Source organism: Electrophorus electricus, chromosome 2 (genome assembly GCF_013358815.1).
Source record: "Electrophorus electricus isolate fEleEle1 chromosome 2, fEleEle1.pri, whole genome shotgun sequence".
Lineage (NCBI taxonomy): Eukaryota > Metazoa > Chordata > Actinopteri > Gymnotiformes > Gymnotidae > Electrophorus > Electrophorus electricus.
Window position 1 is genome coordinate 1,889,755 of NC_049536.1, and position 17,694 is coordinate 1,907,448.

At 45.0% G+C, this 17,694-nt stretch overlaps 1 protein-coding gene across 1 annotated transcript in view; it reads right to left on the reverse strand.

Annotated features, from left to right (window-relative positions):
- LOC113568279 (dolichyl-diphosphooligosaccharide--protein glycosyltransferase subunit STT3B-like) overlaps window positions 1–6,937 on the reverse strand; it is a 108,696-nt gene extending 101,759 nt beyond the window's left edge. The window contains exon 1 of the mRNA XM_035523306.1: window positions 6,919–6,937. The gene's annotated coding sequence lies outside the window, so the exon portion shown is untranslated. The remainder of the gene's footprint in view (window positions 1–6,918) is intronic.
- Between the last annotated feature and the right edge of the window lie 10,757 nt (window positions 6,938–17,694).

A 17,694-nucleotide genomic window follows, 5' to 3' on the forward strand; every position in this document is an offset into this window, starting at 1 on the left:
TAACAGAATGGAGGTGTATTTGTGAATAGTTTAACATTAACAGCAACAGAGGCTAAAGTGAAGGATAAACAGAACAGAGACTCGGAGTGTATGAATGTTCCAGTGTGTTGGGATATAAAGTCAACACTGGAGTGCCAGCAGTGAGGACATCGGGTTGGCCAGTGCCAGAAACAACAAACACACACCCACACTGGCTGACATCACCATGCCAAATAAAAATATAAACAACAGACAGTCACTGCCATAACTCCCAAACTACACATAAACATACACAAACCCTTTTACTGTATACACTGATCATACCAAAGGGAAGTATACAACAGTACAGTGATACCATGGATTACTGACACAATACAAAACCTAGCAAAGGTACAAGAAAACCAGACTCAATATGCAATACAAGTCTCAAACCAGTCTCAATGTCCAATACAACATGTCTCAAACCAGTCTCAATGTCCAATTCAACATGTCTCAAACCAGTCTCAATGTCCAATACAACATGTCTCAAACCAGTCTCAATGTCCAATACAACATGTCTCAAACCAGTCTCAATGTCCAATACATGTCTCAAACCAGTCTCAATGTCCAATACAACAAGTCTCAAACCAGTCTCAATGTCCAATACAACATGCAAAGGCAGAATTCACAAATGTTCCACAGCAACTCGACAGAGATCCCCAAAGCTGATGAATGCCAGACTGCAGGTTATGCTATCATGAGGGTCCCAGGAAAATGATGTATCCAGCATAATGGAAGATCCGGATTGTCCCACGGACTGGACTTAGGGAGGGACAGGAAGATGTAGGCAGGACCTGGAGGCCCTGGAGAAACAACACCCACAACACATTCACAGCGCAGGTGAACATACATTTGGCAGGCTGCCCAGACTGGGCTGAAATGCTTCGTGGAGGTTCAGAGAAGCTCCATGGTGCTGAAGTGCTGAAGCAACAGTGGAGACCCAAAGAAAGTGTATTGAAGCTTCAGGGTTCCTGCTGGCAAGAACACAGATGATCTGGAACTGTACAGCAGAAAGGAAGAGATGATTGTTTAAAGATCACACGCACAGCAGTGAATTAGACAGGGCTTAACCAGACACCAAAACACACACACACACACACACACACACACACACACACACCACCACCACCACCAAAACACAGCAGTGAATCAGACAGAGCTTAACCAAACACCAAAACACACACACACACACACACACACACACACACACACACACAAACACCAAAACACACACTCACAATGCCAAAACAAACAAACACACACACACACACACACACACACACACACACACACACACACACACACACACACACACACACGCACACACACACACACCACCACCACCACCACCACCACCAAAACACAGCAGTGAATCAGACAGAGCTTAACCAAACACCAAAACACACACACACACACACACACACACACACACACACACACACACCCACACACACACACACACACACACCACCAAAACACATGGCAGACAAAAGAAAAACAGAAGCCTTCTATATAATGTTACAGTCAGAAAATGTCTTGAGCATCCCAGACCAGTATGAGAAGCTTCTAGAACAAACTCTGCTGGATGTCATTCGTGTTTGTTAGGGTTCAGACTGAAGCTTTCTAACTATGGGGGCTTGATTACTGAGCAGTTACAGTCTACTGGCAGTAAGGAAGAACACCGCCTGCTCTTGCACAGACAGAAACATAAGAAGATAGAGTTTGGGAACAAATGAAAAACTCACTTCTGGGAAATGAAGGAGAGAGAAAGAGAGAGGGAGAGGGAGGTGGAGAAAAAGGGGGAGATGGTGATGGAGGTGGAGGTAGAGGTGGAGGTGTTGATGGTGATGGTGATGGAGGTGGTGATGGAGGTGGAGGTAGAGGTGGTGGTGGCGATGGAGGTGGTGATGGTGATGGAGGTGGAGGTAGAGGTGGTGATGGTGATGGAGGTGGTGATGGTGATGGAGGTGGAGGTGGAGGTAGAAGTGGTGGTGGCGATGGAGGTGGAGGTAGAGGTGGTGATGGAGGTGGAGGTGGAGGTAGATTTAGGAAACAACAAGTAACTGCACATGTTCAACAGTAAAGAACAGCAGACATGGTGAAACATGTCATTGTCAACACTTATCATTGTGTAAGACAGACTTTATGTATTTTGCACTTCTAGGCATCAGCATTGATCCCTGTATTCTACAGTATTCTAGTTCATTGGTATGTTGGACTCTGACCTACTGTACTGTACTAGGATACATTCTAAGAGTAAATGACAAAGCACTTTTGTAAGTGGCTCTGGATAAGAGCGTCTGCTAAATGCCGTAAATGTAAATGTAAATGTAAATGAAGCACTAAGATGAACTCAGAAAGGACACAAGAACACCTTCAGCAATCCAGTCTAGTGGGTTTAGTTTTAACAACTGATTAAATAACTAAGATTAAAAATAGGACAATTACTGAAAACCGACACTCAAAGAACAAAATCTCTGATCACCTATAAATCTGATATCAGCCTCATACTTTTCAAAACACCACACACACAAACATGTTCAGCAGTGCAGTACTGGTCTCGTGTGTTGTGTTTGGCTTATATATTCATGTACTTTACTCTATTAATAACTGAAACAAATCAAACCCAGACTACATCATTAGAAATGCAATGTGAATCAGACCGTACGAACCCTCTCCATAGTCCCTGTGTGCCATACACTGGCAAAACTGGATTTTTATAAATTATGTAGTTTTGAAATAAGTGTCTTGCAAAAGAAAGATCAGATGTGTTTTGTCATTTCTCTGTCTGGTTTCAAGAACAAAATGAGCCCCGTTTTCAAAAACACTAGAATACAGTCACATGAACCAGCATTATAAATTCAAACAAAAATCACGTTACTGTGAAGAACTTGTTCTTGACACTGCTCGGTCTGGGCGTGCAACACACACGTATGCTCATGTGTATTAAATCTTCTTGTTCTCAGAAAATTCGACCACCTGGTTCGCTCTTTCTAAACCTGTTTGCAATAATCTCCTAAAAAAAATCCCACTGAAATGGTAGGTTGCCAGGTGACGATGGGAGCACATCCTGCCCTTGGATTTTCCTGTCTCCTGCACCAGAGACGGCTTAACGATGCTCGTTCTCTGGGCGATTAAAGGATGGATGGTCCTCACACATGTGTGTGGTGCCGAGTCCTCTGCACTTGTCCACCTGCTAGGGGTGAACCAAGCCAGAACCGTAATGAGCTTGGCCTGGCTGATCCCCACGGATACGGGCCGCGTCCTGAGTTAGACGAATAACTACTTCGGCTCGGCTGTCAGTCATGGCTTTGGTCCCGCCCATTCTGCACACCGCAGACTCTGAGCGAAGGGTGTATCCGTTCCAGTAGCACCTCCACATGGCCACAGTTAGGTGGGAAGCGCTTCCACATATGGATTCTCTGATTGGCTCTGCAATTACATCACCTTTTCTCTTGCCAGATTCATGGTTTTCTTTTTCTTTTTTTAGTTTTAATTTCAGAAATGTCTGACAGGGTGTTTTCTCGTGTCGCCTACGTTCATTATTAACTGTTTTGTGCTGCTTTTTACACAAATAAGAAATGCAAATAAAGCCTAGTTCTCCATATTGTCATACACATGGATCAAGGACAACAACAGTTGTTTATTCCGCATGTTTTTTGTGCGATTCCTTAGGAACTTCCCAGTCTTGAATTAGCAGCTCCACAGATGGAATCAGACACAGTAAGCAGCTTCGGCACGGAACGCCACGGAGCCACGGCAACCAAAGGTGCAGGGCCCTGTGTCACAGCAAAGCCATGTATTATCAGGAGCCACTCTGCTAACCGGCCCGCACAGAGTGGCTCCTGATACTAGCACGCCACTCCGCTAACCGGCCCGCACAGAGTGGCTCCTGATACTAGCACGCCACTCCGCTAACCGGCCCGCACAGAGTGGCTCCTGATACTAGCACGCCACTCCGCTAACCGGCCCGCACAGAGTGGCTTCTGATACTAGCACGCCACTCCGCTAACCGGCTCCTGATACTAGCTCCTGATACTAGCACGCCACTCCGCTAACCGGCCCGCACAGAGTGGCTCCTGATACTAGCACGCCACTCCGCTAACCGGCCCGCACAGAGTGGCTCCTGATACTAGCACGCCACTCCGCTAACCGGCCCGCACAGAGTGGCTCCTGATACTAGCACGCCACTCCGCTAACCGGCCCGCACAGAGTGGCTCCTGATACTAGCACGCCACTCCGCTAACCGGCCCGCACAGAGTGGCTCCTGATACTAGCACGCCACTCCGCTAACCGGCCCGCACAGAGTGGCTCCTGATACTAGCACGCCACTCCGCTAACCGGCCCGCACAGAGTGGCTCCTGATACTAGCACGCCACTCCGCTAACCGGCTCCTGATACTAGCTCCTGATACTAGCACGCCACTCCGCTAACCGGCTCCTGATACTAGCACGCCACTCCGCTAACCGCACAGAGTGGCTCCTGATACTAGCACACCACTCCGCTAACCGGCTCCTGATACTAGCACGCCACTCCGCTAACCGGCGCGCACAGAGTGGCTCCTGATACTAGCACACCACTCCGCTAACCGGCTCCTGATACTAGCACGCCACTCCGCTAACCGCACAGAGTGGCTCCTGATACTAGCACGCCACTCCGCTAACCGGCTCCTGATACTAGCACGCCACTCCGCTAACCGGCTCCTGATACTAGCACGCCACTCCGCTAACCGGCTCCTGATACTAGCACGCCACTCCGCTAACCCCCAGTGCCCCCTACAGGACTGCAGCGCTTTGCCTACACTCACGCCACTCACTCGGCGCTCCAAAGGGCTCGACTGCCATCCTACTGGTTAGGTTAAGGTGGACACTAAGTGCTGGTTCCCCACACATAGATTAGGCTTAAGACTTGAATTTGCAATGGTGTTTCACCACTGGCACTGTGGTTTAGCTCCAGACTAGGCTTAATCCACACTGAATCCAGACTAGGGTTAATACAGAAAGAATCCAGAATAGGTTTAACCCAGACTGAATCCAGACTAGGTTTAATCCAAACTGAAACTGGGTGTTGCGGTTGTGAAGGTTGGTCTGGAATCTGAGACTTGGCTACAAGAGTTACCAGCACAGGAATACCCAGTGTAAACCAGTGAGTATCAGGTTTAAAACCCAGTGCAAACCAGTGAACATTAGATTTGAAACCCAGTGTAAACTAGTGAATATCAGGTTTAAAATCCAGTGTAAACCAATGAGTATCAGGTTTAAAACCCAGTGTAAACCAGTGAACATTAGATTTGAAACCCAGTGTAAACCAGTGAACATCAGGTTTAAAACCCAGTGTAAACCAGTCAGTATCAGGTTTAAAACCCAGTGTAAGCCAGTGAACATCAGTTTTAAAACCCCGTGTAAACCAGTGAGCATGAGATTTTAAACCCCTGTGTAATACAGTGAACATGAGATTTTAAACCTGGTTTAATAGAGTGAACATGAGATTTTAAACCTGGTTTAATAGAGTGAACATGAGAGTTTAAACCCAGTGTAATACAATGAGCCTTTATTCAGTGCTGTAATAACCTTACCACATTCTCCAAGTACGGGCCTAGAAAGAGACCTGCGGTCTGCTTGTGACATGGATGACATCATAAATCCATCTCTTAGAGTGGATGTGGTTGTCAGTCACGGGCAGTTCAGTCAGAGCTCTATTCCCAGTGCCTGTTTTAGATTATAGATTATAATTCTGTTAGAAGTCTACTCCCAGGGCCTGCTTCAGATTATAGATTATAATTCTGTTAGATCTCTACTCCCAGGGCCTGTTTTAGATTAGGGAAAGAAGACTGCTTCAAAGGGATCTCGGATCCCTAGCTAAATGGCAAAATGTTCAAACAGCTTGGTTCAGATCCACGGTGCTGTTATGGAATAAAATCCATTAAAACTGCAGACTTGTACAAGAGGAACTGCAGATGTCCGGCTGCCCTGGGTTATTTACGACTCCACAAACAGAGAACACGTTTAACCTTCTACTGTAACTGACACCTCACACGGCTGAAAACCAACACCTCGCCTTTAGTACACAAATCTGCGGAGAACTCAACTCTGATTGGTCAGTAGACCTGGAGGTCTGTATGTAAGGTTTAAAAAAAGTTTAACAGGCCACTACTTGAGGAATCTGTTTTATGTAATTAAGAGTTCTTTCTCTTAGCAGACACTTGTAACCAGCTCATTAAATTCATTTAAACCATTATTATGAGTTAATTATTTGGTGAAGAGCCATGTAGGATAAACTAGCATATTATACAGTAGGTTAGATCGCTGCCTGGCAAGCCCCACCCCTTCACGTTGTTAGGGGTGTGCTAAACCTATCAGGGATTAATGTGTAATAACAACTAGCTAGTACATACATGTACATTGTATGTAATCTCCTTAAATAACACAGAATTCTATACATAAATTACATGTAAATTAAAAAAACGTAAATAAGACATTGTAAAGTCTACAATGTAGCATTCAGTCTATAAAGTATAAATTCATATATATATATTTCAAGTTATTTATTTTACTTATTTTAATATAAAAGATTATGTGGAGTAATCTGCAATGATAATAGCGAATATGCTAGATCTTTGAAACTACAAAGAATGCAGAGATATGTAGTAGATTCATGAAGAAGAGGATGATCTGAAGGCTAATGTTCCTCCTGCCTGTTAAACTAACCTGCTATCGTGGGACAGTGGGGTTGGCCTTGTGTTTCTCATCTGTGATTACGTCATGCTCCCTGCTGTAAATCCAGCATTCCGGTTTAATCCAGGAAAGAAACGGGAAGCCGACACCCCTCAACTGGCTCTATCGGATACAACAAGCTGTGTTTCTCCTGGTGGATTCGGGAAAAGTTGGACAACGGACTTACTGGGTGCTCAGCGGAAGGAGACGATGACATGAAGGAGATGAGTGGCTGTAACTCAGCAGGTCAGAGCTGAAGGGAGCGGAAAAGGAGCTTCCCGTCGGCCCAGAACAAACAGAGGTTAAACTCCCAATGCAGCAGCCCTAGATGGACCACGGTGACAGGAGAAGGAGAGCTTTGTAAAGGGCAGGGTCTAGGGAACGGGCGGAGGAGTGTTCCCAGCTCAGAGAGCAGGCGTGGCACCCGCATCGGCCATGTTGACTAGAAGCCTCTCCACTGCAGACGTACAACAGCAGAGCGGAATGTCACACTCAGCGTATGTTGCTACTTGTGTCGTCCAATGGGCTGCTCCACATGCCGCGCGTAACAAACGTGAGCTGCTCTCGGGAAGTGTTTGAGAGTTCCTCATTTGGGAGGTGTAGGCAGATGGAAAACAAACCCCCAAGCCCATACGCCTTCCCAGAATCGCACTTCAGCCCGGCTGAGAACTCGGCTCTTTGGAAGGTGACGGATGAGCTGTTCACACTCCAGCACACGCTCCTGGGTGACGAACTGATGACCTGAAAGAGCATCTCAGAGATGACTGTGTGTGTGTGTGTGTGTGTGTGTGTGTGTGTGTAATCCTCAATGTGCTGGATGATATACCAGGATCAGCATACTTTCAGCTCCAAGCTGAAATGTACAATGAGGGTTCATTGTTCCAACACCTGGACTGGATTCGTCAGTTAGCGGGAGCCAAGAGTCCCAGGAGACCCAGGGGACCATGGTGACCCAGAGGACGTAGGGGACCCAGAGGACGTAGGGGACCCAGAGGACGGCCGTGCGGTCAGGCTGAGGTGCTGACTGTCACGTGTCACCTGCATCGGTACATTGTAGAGATTCTCTGGGGGGTTGTACACAGCCCACACAGTCTCACACGCATCATGGCATCCCACTGACACCAGGAGTGCCTCTTGTAGAATCTCGAGGAAAATCGCAACTTATCAAAACAGCCATTAGATCAGGCACCACGGGCAGTACCTAGTTATTCTGTGGGGAAGTCTGTTCTATTCTCCACTGTCCGCACCCATGAACGATGGTGCCTGAACTACAGAGTTCCTTCCGTTATGATATTCCCAGTCTCCCATAAAGGAACGCCTGAGTAGCACTGACAGCTCGCTGTCAATCAAGTGTACTCACTAAAATATTAGAACCACAAAGGCAAATCTCTGCCTGGACTGATGAGCTAATTCGCTTTTTGGACAGTATTTTATCATGTACCTGTTTTTAATTAAATAATTGTATTAATGTTTAATATATAACACTTTAGATTCATACAAACATAGTTTATGACATGTTCCCTGGGTCTTCAGTTCAGTGTGGGTACAGTATCCCCACTGGGTGAAGAGAACCTGAGACACAGGCATTGTGGACAGCCCCCATTCTGGGGATTTAAACACCGCTGGAATTAAAGGTATATTTGTCACCCTACGTAAAGTAAATCTGTCATTGTATAAAAACCAAATTCACGCCAAAGAGAAAATTTGAAGAATGAGAAAATCAGTAAATGCAGCAATTGTCTCCTAGTCTGGTTCATATCATTTAAATGTAGGAGTTCAAATGTGCTAAATCCAAGGAAAAAAAGATTAATGTTGGGATCTAATGATGTGAGGACGAGTGTGTATGTGAGAGTGCTTCCTGAGATTAACGCTGGGATCTAGTGACATGAGGAGTGTGTGTGTGTGTGTGAGAGAGTGCTCACTGAAATTAATGCAGGGATCGAGCAGCGTGAGATGTGTGTGTGTGTGTGTGTGTGTGTGTGTGTGCTTCTTGCAGTGGTCCAGACAGTACCCGGTTTGAAGACAGATGGTACCCAGTCTGAAGACAGACGGTGCGTGGTTTGAAGACAGAGAGTACCTGGTTTAATGAAAGATGGTTCCCGGTTTGAAGACAGAGAGTACCCGGTTTAAAGACAGACGGTACCTGGTTTGAAGACAGACAGTACCCAGGTTAAAGGCAGATGGTACCCGATTTAAAGATAGACGGTACCCAGTTTGAAGACAGACAGTACCTGGTTTAATGGCAGATGGTTCCCGGTTTAAAGACAGAGAGTACGCAGTTTGAAGACGGTACCTGGTTTAATGACAGACGGTACCTGGTTTACAGGCTTCCCACAGTCTTTGTTGGCAAAAAGGACTGAACATTTCAAAGATTATTCAAGGTTGTCCAATTAATTTTGGTGTCCTGAAATCAGAGGACTATGTACAAAAACACCTGTTAATCCTATATGGCCCCTTACACAGGTGTTTATACTCTGGAATTAAAGCTGACATTCTGCACTATAACTGTCTATAATTTCTTCCTTTTCAGATCCAGTGAGCCAAACAAACACAATTTGTATCACTGTCCAAATACTTATACGCCAGTCCCCTCACACAGCAGCAAACATGGGGCATGGGAGGGGCATCACATGTGCCTGGCTCTATTCTGCTAACCTCTGACCTCTGACCCCTGACCTCAGAGATGACTCTGGCAGAGGTTTCTTTCCTCCGTGAGCTCTGCCCCTCTCTTTAGCCACAAATGCTCTACTGCCAGCTGTTCTGAATGTTTAATCCCCACCTTACGCTGTGCCAGCCTGGGTAAGATGATGCCCCCGCAGACGGGGGACAGAAATGCGTCTGGGTAGGAAAACACTCGTTGGGGGTGATCTAAGCCCCACATCCTTTGATCAGGCAGACATGTGCTGCCTGACATCATTAGCATACAATAAAGCAAGGGAGATGCCTGACTCTGTGCTCTGCTCATGAATTATTCATGGTGTGAGACAGTGCTGCTGTTTGACTGGGGAACCTGTGTGATATGCGGCGGTTAAACGAATGCGTTTATGCAAATGAAGCTTCATGTGGATGGAAAAATCACTTGTTTTCGCAGTGTTTGGCCATGAGACCCACGCACATACAATATCTGTAAAACACTGTGTGTGTGTGTGTGTGTTTGTGTGTGTGTGGTGTGTGTGTGTGTGTGTGTGTGTGTGTATGTGTGTGTGTGTGTGTGTAGCTGTAGGCATTAATGTTCAGTTTTAGGGGATGGTTTTAACAGTGGAGCTCAGTGTTCAGTTTTACAGGGAGACATGTTGGGGTATATAACATTCTCTGGCTGGCAGTACCACTGTGTGGAGACAGAACTGAGGATGAGGAGGAAGGCTTGTTGAAGAACAGGTGGGGAACATGTCAGAGCTGTTATCCAGGCCCACGGGGGCCTGTGCCCTATATCACTCCAGTCAGCAAAACTGAACTGAAATAAAGCAGAAAATGTTAATCTTTGTGTGGGTGAGGGATATCAAATATGTGTGTGTGTGTGTGTGTGTGTGAGAGAGAGAGAGAGCGTGAGAAAGAAGAGAGAGAGAGCGTGAGAAAGAAGAGAGAAATTAAATATTGAATATCAGTGTATGGTGTGTATGTATGACTGAGAGAAAGAGAAAGAAGAGGAGAGCTGTTCTCTCTCTGTGTGTGTGTGTGTGTGTGTGTGTGTGTGTGTGTGTGTGTGTGTGTGTGTGTGTGTGTGTGCGCAAACACACTACACTGACTCTCTCTCTCTCTCTCTCTCTCTCTCTCTCTGTGTGTGTGTGTGGGTGTGTGTGTGTGCAAACACACTACACTGACTCTCTCTCTCTCTCTCTTTCTGTGTGTGTGTGTGTGTGTGTGTGTGTGTGTGTGTGTGTGTGCAAACACACTACACTGACTCTCTCTCTCTCTCTCTCTGTGTGTGTGTGTGTGGGTGTGTGTGTGTGCAAACACACTACACTGACTCTCTCTCTCTCTCTCTCTCTCTCTCTCTCTCTCTCTCTCTCTCTCTCTCTCTCTCTCTCTGTGTGTGTGTGTGTATGTGTGTGTTAGCTGGGTGTGTTAGCTGGGTGTGCTAGCTGAGTGAGCTAGCCGGGTGCTAATGAGGCTCACAGACTCATCTCACAATGACACACCTACCGGGAACCTGGAAAAAGTCAGTGTTACATCATGGAAAACAACAGTTGGTTCACTTCAGCCAGGGACATAAGCAAATGTGTATGTAAAGTGTTCTTATCAAAAACAGGATCAGGAATATTTCCAACAGTTCTAATACTTCAGGGCTGGTTTTCCGAGCAAAGACTCTGAGCGATGCTAATAGATAAACAACTGTGACAATATGTACCTGAAAAAGAGAACTGGCCTAGACAACTTGAACAAACTAAAACACACAACCTGAACAAGCTAAAACACACAAGGTAAACACGCTTAAACACACAACGTGAACACGCTAAAACACACAACCTGAACATGCTAAAACACACAAGGTAAACACGCTTAAACACACAACGTGAACACGCTAAAACACACACTGTGGACACGCTAAAACAGACTAAGAGAACTAAGAGAACTTGGGTAAACAAAGAGAGAAACATTTAACTTAATTACACAAAGAGAATTTGCTTAAAACAGAGAAGACATACAAACAAATAAACAAAACAAAACCAAACAGCTCCAGCATCTTCAAGCTTGTGTGTCTGGAATAAGAACCGTGTGGTGAAGATCTCCACGTGTGATCCTGCGCCAGGCAGAGCAAGCTGGGGCCTCAGGCTCCGCTGTGGGGCGGGTACTGCTGTGTCTGTGTCTACCGAGGGCCAACTCAATTAAACCCACCACGGAAAAGCTCCTTTTTCCCACAGCCATCGAGTGGCGTCGGGAGGCCGTAATTGGAAGGCTCAGTGATCGCAGCGTTAAGCATGCGGGTGACATCGCTTGGTAAGCGGTGTGAGCCTGGCCAAGCCTCGCTGCCCACTCACGCGTCCCAGACGGCCTCGCGCCATCTGCCTCGCACGGCATATGGTTCGATTTCGCTTCTTTGATCTTGCAAAGCAACAAAACCCACGTGGAGGGCTGATCTGAGGGAGCTTAGTTCTCAGTCTGACTCACACTCTCCCTCTCTCTCTCTCTCTCTCTCTCTCTCTCTCTCTCTCTGCATGACTAATCATCTACACCATGAACTGCTTCCAGACATGACAGGCTGAACTCACAGCATCAGATACAAAAGAGAGGGAACGAGAGAATGGAAAAAAAGCAAGAGAGGAAGATAGAGAGAGAGTGAAACAGACAAATAGAGAGAGAGAGAGAGAGAGGTGCGAGTCTGTCAGCAAGTATCCACCCATAGAGGCTCCGCCCCACTAAGGTGCCACCATTTAGTGAGGCTCCACCCTTTAGTGAGGCTCCACCCCTTTCCAATGCTGGCCAGCCTCTCTGCTGGGTCAAGTGGGTGTCTCTAAGATAACACATAATCACCACTCAATCTTAAAACGACAGTCAACTAGAACAGAAATGACGGAATGGCGTGTTATTAACCCAGGAGACCTCCAAGAGACCTCCTGACTTTTAAAAGCTTTTCAATTGATTGTATTTCATCGCAAAGAGAATCATTAGTAGTTCAGCCAGCGGAAGCCTGTGATGATATTTAGCCCTCAGGAAGTTGGCAGTCACCTCCATGCACTGGTGGAGCCATACTGAAGTAACACCTCTATAAGCCAGTGCAGGAATGAGGGCCATTCCTACACTGGAACCATTATGCTAAAAATGAACCTAGGACTCCCAATGCCATCCTCAGCTGCTACCTGAGTCTGAGACTGACGCTGCGTAAATCCTCTTAACAGTGCGGATGTGGAAGTGAAGATTTCTGTTGAATATGCATTTTGACCACATTTGCCAACAACTTTTGGCATTTGATAAAACAGGTCGGTTTTGAAAATTGGTATGTTTAATCTCTCTGGTTTTAGCGTGAATTGTTTATTGCTTCAGATGTTTAGAGCACAACTTTGAGATTATACAACTCACACATCCCACCGTGCTGTCCTGACTGATGTGGTCTCCGAGCATGAAGGTTCAGAGAAGCATGTCGGGCTGAGAGCTTGTGTGAGCGCACCCTTCCAGAACCTACCGCAAGAGCTGTTAAAGATTAGTACAGCATCAGTCTGCCTGACTCACTATCATTCACAGAGAGGGGGGGAGCATGTACGAGAGAAGAAATGAGAGAGGAGGGGAGAGGTGAGGGGAGGTGAGGTGAGGGGAGAGAGGAGGGAGGAGGTGATGTGAGGCATCAGATAGCAGGCAGCTCACCTGTCTTATGGGGACCATCACCAGACACAGACTCGATTATAAATCTACTGGAGGCAAAGCTTGTAAAGCAGCGGTATGTGTGTGTGAGTGTGAGTGTGTGTGTGTATGTGTGTGTGTGTGTGTGTGTGTGTGTGTGAGTGTGAGTGTGTGTGTGTGTATGTGTGTGCGTGCGTGTGTATGTGTGTGTGAGTGTGTGTGTGTATGTGTGTGTGTGTGTGTGCGTGTGCGTGAGTGTGTGTGTGTATGTGTGTGCGCGTGTGTGTGTGTATGTATGTGTGTGTGTGTATGTGTGTGTGTGTGTGTGTGTGTGTGTGTGTGTGTGTGTGTGTGTGTGTGAGTGTGGCAGTTCATCTTCAAGGCTCCTCTACCTCTGTTTGTGATCTTACTGTACAGAAAAAGAAGCAGAATTCTGCTGAAATGACTGATTCTCAGAATCTGATCTCCTCATCCAGGTGATTCTGTCGTCTGATCTGCTCATCCAGTTTCAGGTAGTTTTGGGCCGTGCCCGCCAGCCTGCTACAAGCCGAGCCTGGGAGACTTTGACAGACCTGCGTCCGGGCGTGTAGGCGCTTCCAGAGCTCGGTACAATCCATTTCTGGCTGCTTTTGAAACATATCAGCCTCAATTAAGACTGACTCACCCCATGACTAATGTCCCATACTGAAAAAATTATTTGTGCTTTCATCTTTTTGACACAATAGGCTTTTTTTATTCAGAGGTCATAGGTCATTCCCTGATTGAGCGCATGAGATTAATCTACAAAAATGCATTGTTAGGAAAACGCCTGGGAGGCAGGTAGCGCATCCCTCTCTCTCTCTCTCTCTCTCTCTCTCTCTCCCTATTGTGCATGAATTAACACATCTCCCTCAGCGAGTGTGTGTGAAGATCGGCTGTCTCTCTCTCTGCTGCGGCGCTCCCACGCGCTGCGGTCCCATCCTAGTGGTTTGAGAGCTGGAACCTCAAACGACAGGGACCAAAGTCACAACGTTAATGTGACAACGTTACGTTTACAAATAAAATGTGACGGTATTTTGTTACAGTTACAGAAAGGAGGCAGTAACTGGATTACTGGTACATTTAACGATATGGTGATGACTAACAGCCCAGCCCGGATAGCGCCCCCACCCTTTTAAACGGATCCTGTCCGCGCGGGCGCCCTGTAAAGGTTCCAGACATGCACGTGGTGCGAGACGCACGTGGTGCGAGACGCGCGGCTGCGCGAGCTTCCGCGCGACCCACGCCTGACTCTGTTCTCATTAACGCACGCGACGCAGTGCCAGCAGCTTTGTTTATGGCGAGCACGGGAACTGTTTTCATGTGAACACAAGACTGCTTATCGTGAACGGGATTTTTTCAACGTTAACACGTTTGTTTTTTGTGCAATAGGTATACGTTTAATATGACTTTATACATGCTAAATATATTTTGGTGAAATTGATTTCCTTTTGTGTTTAGTTGATAATAAATCGCAGATTTAGGCCGTGTATACCGGTATACAATATGGCGGAAAAGCGTTTTTAATCTGTATATTCCAACAAGGTGCTGCAGGTTTAGTGAGAAGATCTTTGTTATCACCTATGTCGAAACATTCTTCACATGTCTGAAATGTTTCCAGTAGAGCGCATCAGTTTGACAGGAGTGCAGGTATTGTGTATTTTACACCAGTTTGACAGGATTGTAGAGATTGGTTAATCTGCACTAGTTGACTAGGATTATAGGGATTGTGTATTCTACAGCAGGGCCATCTCAGCAATGCTGGACAAAATGGCATATATGGACAACTTTTACACACCTCCTGAATTCATGAGTCTGAGGACAGGAAATACAGCAGCTCGTGGGCACTTGTTGCTGCCCACACGGCCTGGCACCGTAGTGGTCTGGCGTTCCAGAACTCTTTGGCAGTTAATGGGTTAAAGGAATCCAAAAGTAACGTTAACCAATCAGGCTGCGTTACTGTAATATAGTAAACATTTACAATAGGCGACAGATACATTTGACTAGGTAATCAATCAGGCTGCGTTACTGTAATATAGTAAACATTTACATTAGGCGACAGATACATTTGTGATAAATACTCTGTAACGGAGTACATTTCTAATGTAGCCCTCCCAACCCTGCACAAAGGCAAAAACACGATCTGTCGTTCGTTTTGGATTCTACATGTGTGGGGGTTTATCGTATAATGAGGCAGAAGTCCTGGCATTCATATACAGAGTTACAGCGCCGTCTGCTGGATAATAGAAGTGACTCTGATAGCAGGTTTTTATGATCTGTACAATACAGTATTAATATGAGATAAAGATCTTATGATCTATACAATACAGTACTAATATAAGATTAAGATCTTATCATCTATACAATACAGTGCTTATATAAAATTAAGATTTTATCATTATGCAATACAGTATTAATATAAAATTAAGCTCTTATCATCTATACAATACAGATTTAATATTAGATTAAGCTCTTATCATCTATACAATACGGTATTAATATAAGTTTAAGAGCTTATGATCTATACAATACAGTACTAATATAAGATTAAGATCTTATCTATACAATACAGTACTAATATAAGATTAAGATCTTATGATCTATACAATACAGATCTAATATTAGATTAAGATCTTATCTATGCAATACAGTATTAATATAAGATTAAGTTCTTATCATCTATACAATACGGTATTTATATAAGATTAAGATCTTATGATCTATACAATACAGTACTAATATAAGATTAAGCTCTTATGATCTATACAATACAGTACTAATATAAGATTAAGATCTTATGATTTATACAATACAATACTAATATAAGATTATGCTGTTATCATCTATGCAATACAGTACTAATATAATATTCATCTCTTATCATCTATTCAGTACAGTATTAATATAAGATTAAGATCTTATCATCTATACAATACGGTATTAATATAAGATTAAAATCTTATCATCTATCAAATACAGGATTAATATAAGATTAAGGTCTTATGATCTATACTATATGGTATTAATACAAGATTAAGCTCTTATTATCTATACTATATGGTATTAATACAAGATTAAGCTCTTATGATCTATACTATACGGTATTAATATACAGAACGGGAAAATCTTGAGAGAGAGTGAGGGGGGTGGGGGGTGACCAGTCCACTATTGCGTCATCACGCTGATCACGTGATGTGCGTCTCCTCTGCAGGATTCCTGTAGTGTGGCTGTTTGCATTGCGTACATACATCATGCATACATACATCATTGTGTACATACATCATTGTGTACATACATCATTGCATACATACATCATTGCGTACATATATCATGCATACATACATCATTGCGTACATACATCATTGCGTACATACATCATGCATACATACATCATTGCGTACATACATCATGCATACTTACATCATGCATACATACATCATGCATACTTACAAAGCACATAGTTATCCTTGTTGTGAGGCCTATTTGTGAGGTGACTTCCACCCGTCTGCTGGTGCTGTGAGGTGACCTCCACCCACCTACTGGTGGTGTCAGGTTACCTCCCCCCCCTACTGATGCTGTGAGGTGACCTCCACCCAGCTACTGCCCAGCAGGATTCCCACACCATAAGGGAGGCCATAAATGAAGTTTACAGATATAATTTTATTTTCTCACACTGTATTTAGAAAAGAAAAACAAAATTGCAAAACACAGATGACCAGAATGCACACAGGAAATACTCCCACATGACAACAGAAGGGTACTGTCTCTCAGCCCCGCCCTCTGTCTTTAAGGCTCCACCCATTGCTACTTACATCTGTCCCCATGCAGAATGAAGGAGGATGTTGATGAGCTCGACATCCTAATGAGTCATTTCCCCATTGAAGGAAATCCACTCGTTCTCCTTGGAGACTTCAACCTTCCATCAGACAAGCTGCATTCCTCCTGCATCCTTCCGCTGTTCGACCTCACCCTCAACCACTCTCCTTCGACTCACAATGTTCTGGACCTGATCTTCACCCGCACCACCACAACATCAGACATCAGTCACCCCCCTCCACCTCTCAGACCATCACTGTCTGTCCTTCTCTCTCTCCCTTCCTTCTCTTTCCATCCAGTCCTCTCCAGCATGTTCCTCCTCCTTCCATCACAATCTGCAAAAATGGACCAGCCCCTTCATACATGAGGTCAATGGTCAAAGCCCAATCCGTACCTCAAGTACTTCGAACCTCAAGTACGGCTTGGCTCTGAAAACCTTGCTTCAGGTCTCATGGACGACAAGCATGGAGACTATTTTCTGTCCTGGCCCAAAGATGGTGGAATGAACTCTCGCTTGCTGTCTGGACAGCAGAGTCCCTTGCAGTCTTCAAATGCAGACTGAAGACCATCTATTTGTGGAATATTTAAAGGACAACTGACACTGCTGCCTTATTGACTGATTAAATTAGTACTTATTGTAGGGTGTTGTTTATGTTGTTTAACAAACTCTAGCACTTATTGTTTATTGCACTTATCACTGTCTAAGATAGACATTATGTATTTTGTACTTCTTGGACTCTACCCTACTGTATTGTACTGGGATGTATTCTATGAGTACATGACAAAGCACTTTAGTAAGTTGCTCTGGATAAGAGCTTCTGCTAAATGCCGTAAATGTAAATGTACATGTAAA